Source organism: Amphibalanus amphitrite, unplaced genomic scaffold, assembly GCF_019059575.1.
Source record: "Amphibalanus amphitrite isolate SeventyFive unplaced genomic scaffold, NRLGWU_Aamphi_draft 002056F_arrow, whole genome shotgun sequence".
Taxonomy (NCBI): Eukaryota; Metazoa; Arthropoda; class Thecostraca; order Balanomorpha; family Balanidae; genus Amphibalanus; species Amphibalanus amphitrite.
In genome coordinates, this window is record NW_024883549.1 from 33,649 (window position 1) to 45,042 (window position 11,394).

The 11,394-nt window shown below is 46.4% G+C and overlaps 1 long non-coding RNA gene across 9 annotated transcripts; it reads left to right on the forward strand.

Annotated features, from left to right (window-relative positions):
• LOC122376218 lies at window positions 1-4,609 on the forward strand. Of its 9 annotated transcripts, none has more exons than XR_006255555.1 (4): window positions 21-45; window positions 523-1,976; window positions 2,095-2,178; window positions 3,550-4,609. It is a non-coding gene; the product is annotated as an uncharacterized LOC122376218 (long non-coding RNA). The 9 variants fall into 9 exon arrangements; XR_006255559.1 differs by lacking the exon at window positions 21-45 and adding an exon at window positions 185-205; XR_006255557.1 differs by having other exon boundaries at window positions 1-1,976.
• Window positions 4,610-11,394: the final 6,785 nt, after the last annotated feature.

Sequence of the window (11,394 nt, forward strand, 5' to 3'; positions counted from 1 at the left end):
GGGGTAAACAATCTGTGCGTGGAATGGGGAGTGGTGAATGTGCAAGTTCGATGATAGGCGCTGATGTCGTCGATTTTTATTTATACTTTTATCCTTATTATACATTCTGATCATTTTTTATGTTCAGGAGTTTTCTCTGTTGATTTAGCATCAAAAACGGTGTGTTTACAATCTGTGCGTGGAATGGGGAGTGGTGAATGTGCAAGTTCGATGATAGGCGCTGATGTCGTCGATTTTTATTTATACTTTTATCCTTATTATACATTCTGATCATTTTTTATGTTCAGGAGTTTTCTCTGTTGATTTAGCATCAAAAACGGTGTGTTTAACTGTTATTGCCAAGTGCCATATTTATATTGAAATTGGGGTACAATTCAACATTCACTGGTTTTTCTATGGCCTGTTGTGCATCATATTATTGGAATGGTAATGTGAATATACGTACTCCATACACTGCTACTTTTGGGTATATATAAATGTTTGACCTGATTTTACTTCACTTCACCTTATGTTTTTTTGCAGGAACAGTTATCACACCATTATTGTGCAAAAAATAAGGGTGGTTTAACGCGGTACTCTGCCAGCCACTTTTGGCTTCCATAGATATCAACAAGCCTATACCTCCAACACTACCAGAGGTTGACGCTATCTCCACGGAATGCGCTGGCAGCTGCTGGCAGCGCGCCCATGAAACACAGCCAGGGGTTTCCTCTGTAAAGTCATTGTTGTCTAGGTACATGGGCCTTTACCAATTGTTAACAGCTACAAAAATTGGAATTAAAAATGTTCAGGTATTTTGAGCATCAGCTAAACAGGGAAGAGAATTCGGCTACAGCCCATCTTGCAACGCCTCAATGAAATTTAACGAGAAACTTAAATTGAAGGAGCAGCTAATTAACTGAGGCAAAGCCCATAAATCCTTGTGGATTTACCTACATACCTAAGGTAAATCCACAAGGCACCTTGAGTTCAAACTATGAAGTGACTCCAAGCGAAATATAGCAGAAATTGGGACTTAAAGGAGCTTAGAAATAATCTGCTTAGTTCATTTGAAATGTATTGTTACCCACTTTCTAACCATGCATATTTTTGTGTCTTGTGAGGTCTCATATAGCAATAAAAATAGAAAAGTTATACAAGAGCAGTGACATGCATAGTTTGCTTGTGTTGTCACAACTTTGTACAATATTTCCAGCTGTATAATATGCAGTTATCAGTCACATTGGGCATCACACATGTATTTTTTTCCTGCAGGAGGGAAGACACAGGAGGGAACAGTATATATAACTAGTGACTCATGTTTTTGCTTCTATCGCTTCACCCCTGGGGAATCAGTTCCTGTACACCCCTTGAATATAATGGTCACCAAGGGGTGCTGTCCTGACATGTTCACTTTCTGTTGAGAAGGTTAGAACAAACACCATGTGTGTCATTTAGTTGCATATATAATACTTCAATGTTAAGTATGCATAAAGTCTGAAGTCTGTAGCCACTCTTAATCCTAGGTTGTCGTGACGTTAATTTAGCCTGGGTGGATATTTTGCTGTGCTAAAAGCACGGACTCCGCTACGCCCCAGTACGGCGGCTGGGGCGCCTCCCCTGGAAGAAAACGGCGCCGGGGAGGGGGACGGACACTGTTACACTTGCGGTTTTTTGTGTGAGGTAGCGTATAGTGTATACCCTTCTTACAAGTATTTATTATGGACAATGCATGCGGGTGACCTCCACTGCACGTGACACGTGTAAAACGGAGAGGTGTCACTTTTGTTGTAATGACAATAGCACAGTACAACTTGATTGTTATGACAATAACTACATTATAAAAAGGATGTAGGCACCCACTGGGCAATGTGTTTAAATGTGTCACGGTTGGGGTGCAACTGCCAACTGCACGTGCACATGTGCAAGGTGACGCTTCCAGATCTCAAGAACGGCTGGGCCGATTGTGCTCAGATTTGGCACATCGCTAGAGACCGGTTAGTAGGGTGCCGTGCGCAAGTGGGAACTGAGAATGTCTAAAATAGAGATGTTGGAGCTGGAAGGAAATGCAATCAAACTGTCAATCATACAGTGATACTGTTTTTTTTTTTACAGGAGACAGATTGAAGTGCAGCCAACACTGCATGGTGCTTCTCGCAAGAGCTGACCCATTGCTGTTTTTCAACTCTTCTGGAAAAGGTAATATTGGCAGACACTTACATTGTTTCACAATCTACGTTCTGGTATGGGTCTCCCCTCCGCGGACCATCTGTAGGGACCATCAACCGCTGGGACACGACCCAGCGGTTGTAGTGGTCTACTATCTACTATTTATAAATCTTAAAAAGTCCGCCGTCGGGTTACGCTTAAAAAGGCTTAATGCGGCGCCGTCGATTGATGCACGAGGGTGAAATTTTCACGGCTCGTGGGTCGCGTCATTCAACAGGTCGTATTAAATTTTGGGCACGATGCGGCCGGGGGTGCGCCCGTGGCGCGTGCTCATATGCGCCATAGGGTTAGCATTAGAATCGGCAAAAACAGGCTATTGCTCGGAAACGGTAAGGGCTACGGGGGTGAAATTTTCACGCCAAGTCGAGCGCGTGCACTCATTTGTCGTATTAAATTTTGGGCACGATGTGGCCGGGGGTGCGCCCGTGACGTGTGCTCATGTGCGCCATAGACTTGCATTAGAATCGGCAAAAACAGGCTGCGGCGGCGTGATGCCCCAAAACGGATATTGCGGCGCCGTCGATTGACGCACGAGGGTGAAATTTTCACGACTCGTGGGTCATGTAATTCAACAGGTCGTATTACATTTTGGGCACGATTCGGCCGGGGGTGCGCCCGTGGCGCGTGCTCATGTGCGCCATAGGGTTAACATTAAAAACGGCAAAAACAGGCTATTGCTCGGAAACGGTAAGGGCTACGGGGGTGAAATTTTCACGCCAAGTCGAGGGCGTGCACTCATTTGTCGTATTAAATTTTGGGCACGATGCGGCCGGGGGTGCGCCCGTGACGTGTGCTCATGTGCGCCATAGAGTTAGCATTAGAATCGGCAAAAACAGGCTGCGGCGGCGTGACGCCCAAAAACGGATATTGCGGCACCGTCGATTGACGCACGAGGGTGAAATTTTCACGACTCGTGGGTCATGTAATTCAAAAGGTCGTATTAGATTTTGGGCACGATTCGGCCGGGGGTGCGCCCGTGGCGCGTGCTCATGTGCGTCATAGGGTTAACATTAAAAACGGCAAAAACAGGCTATTGCTCCAGATGGTCCGACCACTACAACCCTATATGATGCACTCTTGGCTGCATCCCCACCCCACCATTTCCCCTTACAGTATGAAGTATGAAAAACAGTGATTTTTTACTGGAGCTGCAAAGTGTGCCTTTGAACCACCTTATGATATACTAGTATCTAAAGTATTTGTCCATCAGGATCAGTTATCTAATGGCAGTAGACTGTTGTCTTCACATACTTCATATCTATTTTGGCTACTGCATTGTGTTCTGTAAAAAAATATGGAAAACGTTTTGGATGTAGTTTTTAGTAGAATGCTTCTTTACAGATCCCGAAAGAAGATAACTGCTTGTTTTCTTCACCGCCACCAGTCTACCTGCTCTCTGCACACTCGGCAGAGCGCGGCAGGGCACCCCACGGAGCTGCACTAGTCACATCCGGGCCCCACGCCGGTCGACGGCCGATGCGATGGAGGCACTACTCCGAGCTGGACTGGTGGCCGGCTCGGAGCTGGTGGATGTCGACCGCGGAGCGGCGATCTACTCCTTCCACCGGGCCCGGCAGCAGGAGCTCCAGATGTCCTTGTGCCACCCGTCCGGCCAGGCCTCCATCCACCTTGTAGAGGCGGAGCGGGAGACGGTGAAGCTCACGGCTCCGTTGGAACATGGCCGCTGGGAGGCCTGCGGCGCGGACGACGGATGCGGCAGTTGGTCAAGACACGGCAGCCTACTCGAGGTGCTTCTCGCCTGGAGGACGCAGGCGAATCGCGTTATCCGAGCTGTGCCTCGTCATGGTGCGATGAGCCTTAATAGACTAATGCATATTCTTCCTTTGGTTGTAATTCATTTGCTGCTGCCCGCTGGGCTAAGGAGTAACTCTGGGCGCCTACTTTGGGCAGACGCTGGTCCAGTGCCGCCTTTCGTTTGCCGCACTTATCTTTATTTATTCTTTGTTACAATTCCGTCTTTGGTCATTTTTTTTTTTACCATGGGGGGCACTTGAAAGTTTTGTTTTTAAATCTGTGGACATTGAACCTGGAATCGGTTTTTTGTCGGATTTCGGTTTTGTTTTTGCACTGTGGAAATATCTCGTTCAATATTTTTTTTAAGATAGGGCGTGCTAAAACTTTTAGTCTCATTACTCCTCTGTGCATCTAAATTCTAAAGTAATATAATGTGCATCTCAAGTGTTTGGTGCTGTACTGTTATTATTTATGGTTAATCCAGTGCTGTACTGTTATTATTTATGGTTAATCCAGTGCTGATTTATGGTTAATCCAGTTTTTATTCGATTGAATCGTTGTGTGTAATGTGCATGACATCCGCGTACCGCCTGTAGCAGTGTTATATATTTTCATTTATGCTGGAAAATAATAACTTTCTTGTTCATTGGCTTTATTCGATGACAGAGACGTGCCAGATGACTGGGGCTGCGACTTGACTTGGTAGTTGTTAACGTTGCAAACTTCAACCATCAAGCATGATGTGGAAACGTCACATTCCGTTATCAAATCTTCGTACCGTAAATACTGAATAAGATCAATACTAGGCTGGAGCTTGCTAGAAAAACCGTGCACTGACAACGGCGAGTGGTGGACCTGAGTAGCGGCCGGGAGGCAGGAAAGTCAGCCAATTGTCAGATGTTTATTTCTTCACACATCTTTATTCTTTACTTTACACCGTCGTAGACGTAATGCAATTATCGGAGCATGAAGTGGTTTATTGCCCTTATTACACCCTTCCAGTAAGTAGCCAATGCCCATCCATCCACTTTCCGCAGGTGCAGGAGCAAGGGAGAGCGAAATAATTTTTATCGTCACTCACGCCCAACTGCTAGGCGAAAAGCCAGTACTCGCAATGTTTCAATCTTATTTAAGAAAAAAAGCAAATGTTTCGGCTATAAATGCGTCGTGTTCCCTGTGGTAATACTATTAGTTTAACCCGGCACCGCCTGGGCTATTTCCGTACCCACGACAGCCTGGGGGGGGTCGCATCCGACCCCCTCCCCCCTGTGTGTCCGCTGGACCCAGGACACCAGGTGTCTCAACCGCGAAAGGTACGAAAACGTATTTCTTACGGAGAGCGGCATATCGGACGCGCTTCGTTCTTCCGCACAGCGAGCGGCGCTACCAGGGCTCAAGGCAGAGCTGATGACAGCAGTTGCAGAGAAGGTGTCGCAGCAGGTGGCGTCCCATATCAGGCTCATTCCTCGGCTGAAAGGGAAGAGCGTTATCCCATCGGGACGTCGGCCGTCACCTCTGTCAAGGCCGGTGGGCTCTAAAACGCTCGAGCCCTGTGCTGCTCAGTGCCCGCCGCAGCACGTCATTAAGGTTGGCGTGACGTGCGTGGCGGCCAGCACTCTTGGCACAGGAGAGACCGTGGTAGCCCAGTCGATCAGCAGGACGACGGCAGAGCTGGCAGTTGTGCGGTTCACATACCGGTGCCCCGAGTCGCAGCGCCACTGCTACCCGGACGGTTTCGTCCTCCAGGTGGAGTCCCAGACTGGTGACTGGGAGGGCTTGCACCCAGGCGGCGGTTTTTTCTGCCGGCCTAAGGGCCCCTTGCCGGTCACTGAGAACCCCCTGCCGGCTTGGAGAGGGTTCGCGTCAGCAGCTCTAAAGGCCCCACACACGTCTGTAACGGCTCCACACCAGCGTCTATGAGGGCCCACAGGCCACAGCAACGCCTGTAAGGACCCTCACCGGCGCCTCTGAGAGAATCACACTAGCACCTCTGAGCGCCCACACCGGCACCTGCATGACGGCCCCACACCAGTGCCTCTAAAGGCCCCTTTATACCGGCGGCTCTGAGGGCCCTACACCGGTGATTCTGAGGGTGCTACCGATAACCAAAGGCACCACACAAGCCCTTGGTGTCGCTGAGCTTTAATCCCATACCGGCCTTCCGAGGGCGCCACGTCAGTACACTCATTGTTCCACACCCCTCCCTCACACCCGGAGCGGGTAAACTGTGTTATACCTACAGCAACGATTTTTACCACCGTTGTATAACGTTATGTATTTCTCAAAGTTGACTCAAAATGGTCCAGTATAAAATCTGGCCTGCCAAACTTATGGCCAAGGTCAGGCCCAAACCAAAGCGGGATGACAATAGCAGATGTTGTCAAATCGATATACTGCATCAGCAGAAACCATTCAGATGGCAAGGAAAATGCCGTGTGTTGATGTTTAGATGTATAAGAGAAACAAGAAGGAAATAAGTCCGGAAAAAGGAGAAAAGATCCTTTCTCGCTGCCTCAATGTTGAGGGGGCGCCGCCCCCTCGGCTCTCAAGTTGGGGGGGCAAGCGCCCCCGCTGCCCCCCCTGTTCCCGGGTCTATGGTATTGTATAAATTGTATTATACCTATAATGGGTATGAAAAATTTTCTAGCCTGAATCTTCAATGCAAAGCAATGTCAAGAGTATTACATAAATAAGAGTTTTACGCTTAGGCCAAAACTTTTGTTTTTTGCTGATTTCTGTTTATTAAATAAAATCAATTTTTTTTTTAAAAATATATGTTAACATATTCAGCTACATTTTGTCTAAAAATTGTTTAAAGATATCAATAAACCACGATGGCACAACTCAAACACCAAGCAGAAACTGTCGGGAATCTTGTCGGGACTTGGTCGGGACCCTTGACGGATCCGGCTGTTGATTGAGGTGTCCAGAGGTGTCAGTTGTGATAGAAGTGATCAGATATTATTTCGAAAAATTCGTCATAAATTGTTGCTGTCTAATTTCATTGAAGCTTGTGAGTTTTCTGTGGTTTGCGAGAAGACTTGAAGACACGGTGAGTTTGACGCTGCCCTGCCACGCTCGACCATCTTCGTCGGCTCGACTAACTTGTTTAGCGTCTGTTAACTTTTTCGAAAGGTAGTTAGGCAAGAAACATGAATTTCGCAAAAATCGTCCTTATTGATAGTCAAATGCAGGTCACTCTGTTTTGCAACAAATGACGCCGAGGATAACAGATTCTGGTTATATGCTCCGAAAAATGCGCATCTGAGACAAACGCGAGTTGTTTACAGCTTTGATTCACGTTGCTAGGTGGTTGCTATGGAGCTATGGATACTTCCTTGCAGAGTAATTTGCATTTTGGTGTCTTATGTGATATCGACATATGCCACCCCCAAATAGCTCAATTAATGCTGATAACAGTCCGGCGCACTGTGGTATCTCCGATTCATTTATGGAGACATTTCTTTTATTGGAAATGTTTCCAATTTTGACTACTCTTCTGTTCCAAAAATGAAGACGCTTGTTCCATAAATAGAAACGCTAACATTTCCGCACAAATTTTCTTGCCAAGGGTGGCTGGATTTGATGTAGGTATAACCACTGTTTTGCGTAAAACAAGCACGGATACACCAAAAGCACTTGTCTTCTTGCATGGAAAGCTGTCGTATGCATTCAAAGTCACCACCTAAAAATGCTCCTGAATCGTATCCATTTATGGAGACTTAGTTTCCAAAAATGGAAACGCCGACGTTCCAAAAATAGAAACGCTGAAGTTCAAATGTGTGCAAATTTAGCTTAAAGGAACTATCCCACCTTCTAAAATGTTGTTAAAACCAGTTAAATTGTGGTCGACTTTATAGATTGGATGATACGTGACTTCACAGCCCAAAATTACCTCCTTCCCCAGGCCACATTACTGTCATAAAGCTGATTCTTTTTACTCTGTAGGCACTACAACAAAGTTCAGACCAAGTTTTAAGCGATTTTTCAACGAACAAACCCATTTAAATCAGAATGACTAAACGAGGTGACGTCAAACTAGCGGTCGCTCCATGTTGAAGATAGGGCCTGGCGCAAGGCCCATTTTCAAATTAAGGGAACAAATTTCTTCAACACCAAGAGGCCGCGGGGGTTGCAACCTAGATAGATAGTGGTTTCTGAACCTCGCCGCAAACTTGGCTATCTCAACTCAAACCCCATGTTAAAGGTGGGATAGTCCCTTTAAATGTGTTTTTTAAAATTCACATGCAACTAAAAATTGATGTTTTGGGACTGGTTTAGCATCTCTGCTCTCGGCAGTTACCTTGGACGTCGGGTTTGATACTAATATGTTACGCGCCGCAACTTAGCACATTCAAAAGTCAACTAAAACTAAGATTTCCTAGAAACTACTGGACAAATGTGGTCCAAAGTGGGCAGTACATAAAGTGTAGATATCATTTCAATATATAAAATTGATATCAATGTTACACATGAACTAGAATGAATAAATTCATCGTCAGAATACGACGGTATTTGGTGTGACGACGGTGCAGACCTTATTTTATTAGAAAACTTGTGAATTTTTTTATCACGTCAACATGTTATAAGCATCGCCTCGTTTGTCGACTTTCGGTTTCTGATCGGAAATTCGGAGAAGAGGAATATAAACTAGAATGCTGGCTGTCGATTGGTGGCATCCTGCGCATGCCAAATTGCAGCAATCAATGCCCAGTTTGCTTAAAAGGTAGCGATGCACGCAGCGTCTCCATTAATGGAACAGACCGTTTCTATTTTTGGAAACGGCGTATCCATTTTTGGAACATTGTTCCAAAAATGGAAGCGTTTCCATAAGTGGATCGGAAATACTACAGTGTGCCCGACTGATAATATTGTTGATTTGTTGAAGAGGATGCTGAAATGTATGAATAGAGCTCTGCAATCCTTGTTTTAACACGCGCACTGCAGCGGGTCTGAGCCGAACACGAACTGCAGGGGGGGGGGGGGGGGTTGAAAACAACCCCCCCTGAGATCTCGAAAACGGCGCAACGTAGCGACAAGCGGTAAACGGCGTTGGATAGGTTGAGATGAGATCTACAAGAAATACAAAGATCATTTTTGGGTCAGGTCAAAAACGAGGTCACCAGAGGTCACCGAAGACAAAATGTTACGATTTTCACAACAGGAATTTCGCGGTAGTTTTTCTTGAATAACTTGTCTTGCACACAAGACAGAGGATCGATTCGAACGCCATCGTTCTTAGCTCGTCAAGGCGCATCGAATGATATATAATATGACCTCGAAAGGTCAAGTTGAAAATTTGACCTCAGGTCAAGGTCATGACCTGACCGAAATAGGTCATGTTGCATATCATTCGATCCGCATTGACGAGAAAAACACGTTAAACGTCGAACGGAGTCTCTATCTCTATTCAATCTCAAGTTATTGAAGAAAAACCGCTGGTGACCTCAGGTGACCTAAGATGACCTGGAGATCACCTTCCAAAGGTCATAAGTGATATGTTTCGGTGAAATCACCAACAGGGACCTGTAATACTATGATCCTGAGCGTATTGAAGTCATAGGATGGCATTCAGAGTAAGTTGAAATTTCTCCCATTGACTTATAATGGGCCGGTCGCAAAAATGACCTGACCTTAGGTCATCGATATAAAAATTCCGAGATATACAAGTTGTAGCTCGTGATGACTTTACTATTTCCTGTGGGTTTCAAGATCATATCTCAACAACTGTGGGCTTGGTGGGATTGCAAACTTCGAAATTTACGTTTCGAGGTAAGGTCACTTGACCTGACCTGGTGACCTGACCATAGGTCACCTGGGGTCAAAATTTTTACTCAAGGTGTGCAAAAGATGGGAGAACAGGTATGCAAAATTTGGCGGCGCTACGCGCCGCCGTTTTCTCGCGATTTGCGAAAAACCACAGGGGGGGGGTTGAAAACAACCCCCCCCCCTGCAGTGCGCGTGTTAATTAGTTAAGCGGTAAGCTACATAGAGTGACATTCGAAAGTGGGCCAAAAATCTTGTCGGACGTTTTTTACCTTCAACCTTGGGCGTTGTTGGCCACACCTGCTAGTCTTTTATTGCAGGTGAATAAAACCGCAATCAAATTTACATAAATCAAAATTACAGCTTATGGTGCTGCAGTGTACCTGAACGAACTTTCAAAACTGGGTGAAAACAGAAAAATGTAGGTGGTGACCCATGACAGTCTTCGAGTTATTCTCGATTTTGTAGAAAAAAGAATACTTGCCACGCAATGACAAGAGGGCTTTATATTGTTTAACGTGTATGCAATACATTAATTCGAGCTGGCAGGGAAGGGGGATGTTTTTGGCCACAAATGTCAGTTGTTTTCTTCTTATGTGTAACAAAAACCATGGCACGCAGTAGGAGATAATTGAAATGCTATTCTTTTAACCGAAAACACCCTCAAGCATTGTGGTTTTACCTTAAGGTTTCGGGATTTTTAGCCATAATGGCCTGTGGTACCCGATCTTATCGAGCTCCTGGGACTGTGGCTTTACGAGATCAATCAGGATCAGGTACGGAGTATATGATGTGGGACCAGTGTGCGTCCAGTCTTGCGTTGAAGCAGTTCAGCGAGGGTGCACCAACCACCTCGGAGGGGAGTCCATTCCAGTCGTTCACGACTCGGGCGGCAAAGGCCTCACCCTCGAGGCTGCTGGAAACTTCTGGATTTTAAACTGATGTCCCCGAGTAACTCCTCCAGCCAGAGCGAAGAATGACCTGGGGTCGGTCGGCATCGACCCCTCTGTGAAATAGTTGGTATGTGAAGATCATATCACCTCTCAGTCGTCTATAATGCAGTGATGGCATCTTCAGTTCTTTGAGTCGCTCCGTGTAGGGTTTGTGGCGGATGCTCTCTACCAGCCGGGTTGCCCTGCGCTGAACTCTTTCGACCTGTCGCTGATCCGCTCTGTAAAATGGACCCCATACAAGGTTCCCGTATTCTAAGTGTGGGCGAACCAGGGTTTTGAAAAGAATGGGCAGCGTGACTTCGTTGATGAGGGAAAACGACTTCTTGATTACGGCGAGGAGCTGCGTAGCCTTCGCCACTGCTGACGCTGCGTGTTCACGAAACTTAAGAGCGTCGTCCACGTGGACACCAAGGTCTTTCTCCACTCTTGCACTGGCTAGGGGAAAATCGCCCAGAGTGTATGAGAATCCGCAATTCGTGCTTCCTATGTGCAGTACGGTACACTTGTCCTTGTTGAAAGGCATCATCCACAAATTTGACCACTTTAACCCTCGCCGGACCTATTGGTTTTCTACATACGCGCCGGCCGAGGGGGGGGGGCGGGTACGACCCCCCCTCGCCGTTTCGCCCCTGGTGGAGCTAGCGCGTCGCGGAAAAAACGAGCGTGTGTGCCGTTACGAGACGCAGAGATTGGTACCCGATTTTAAGGTCCC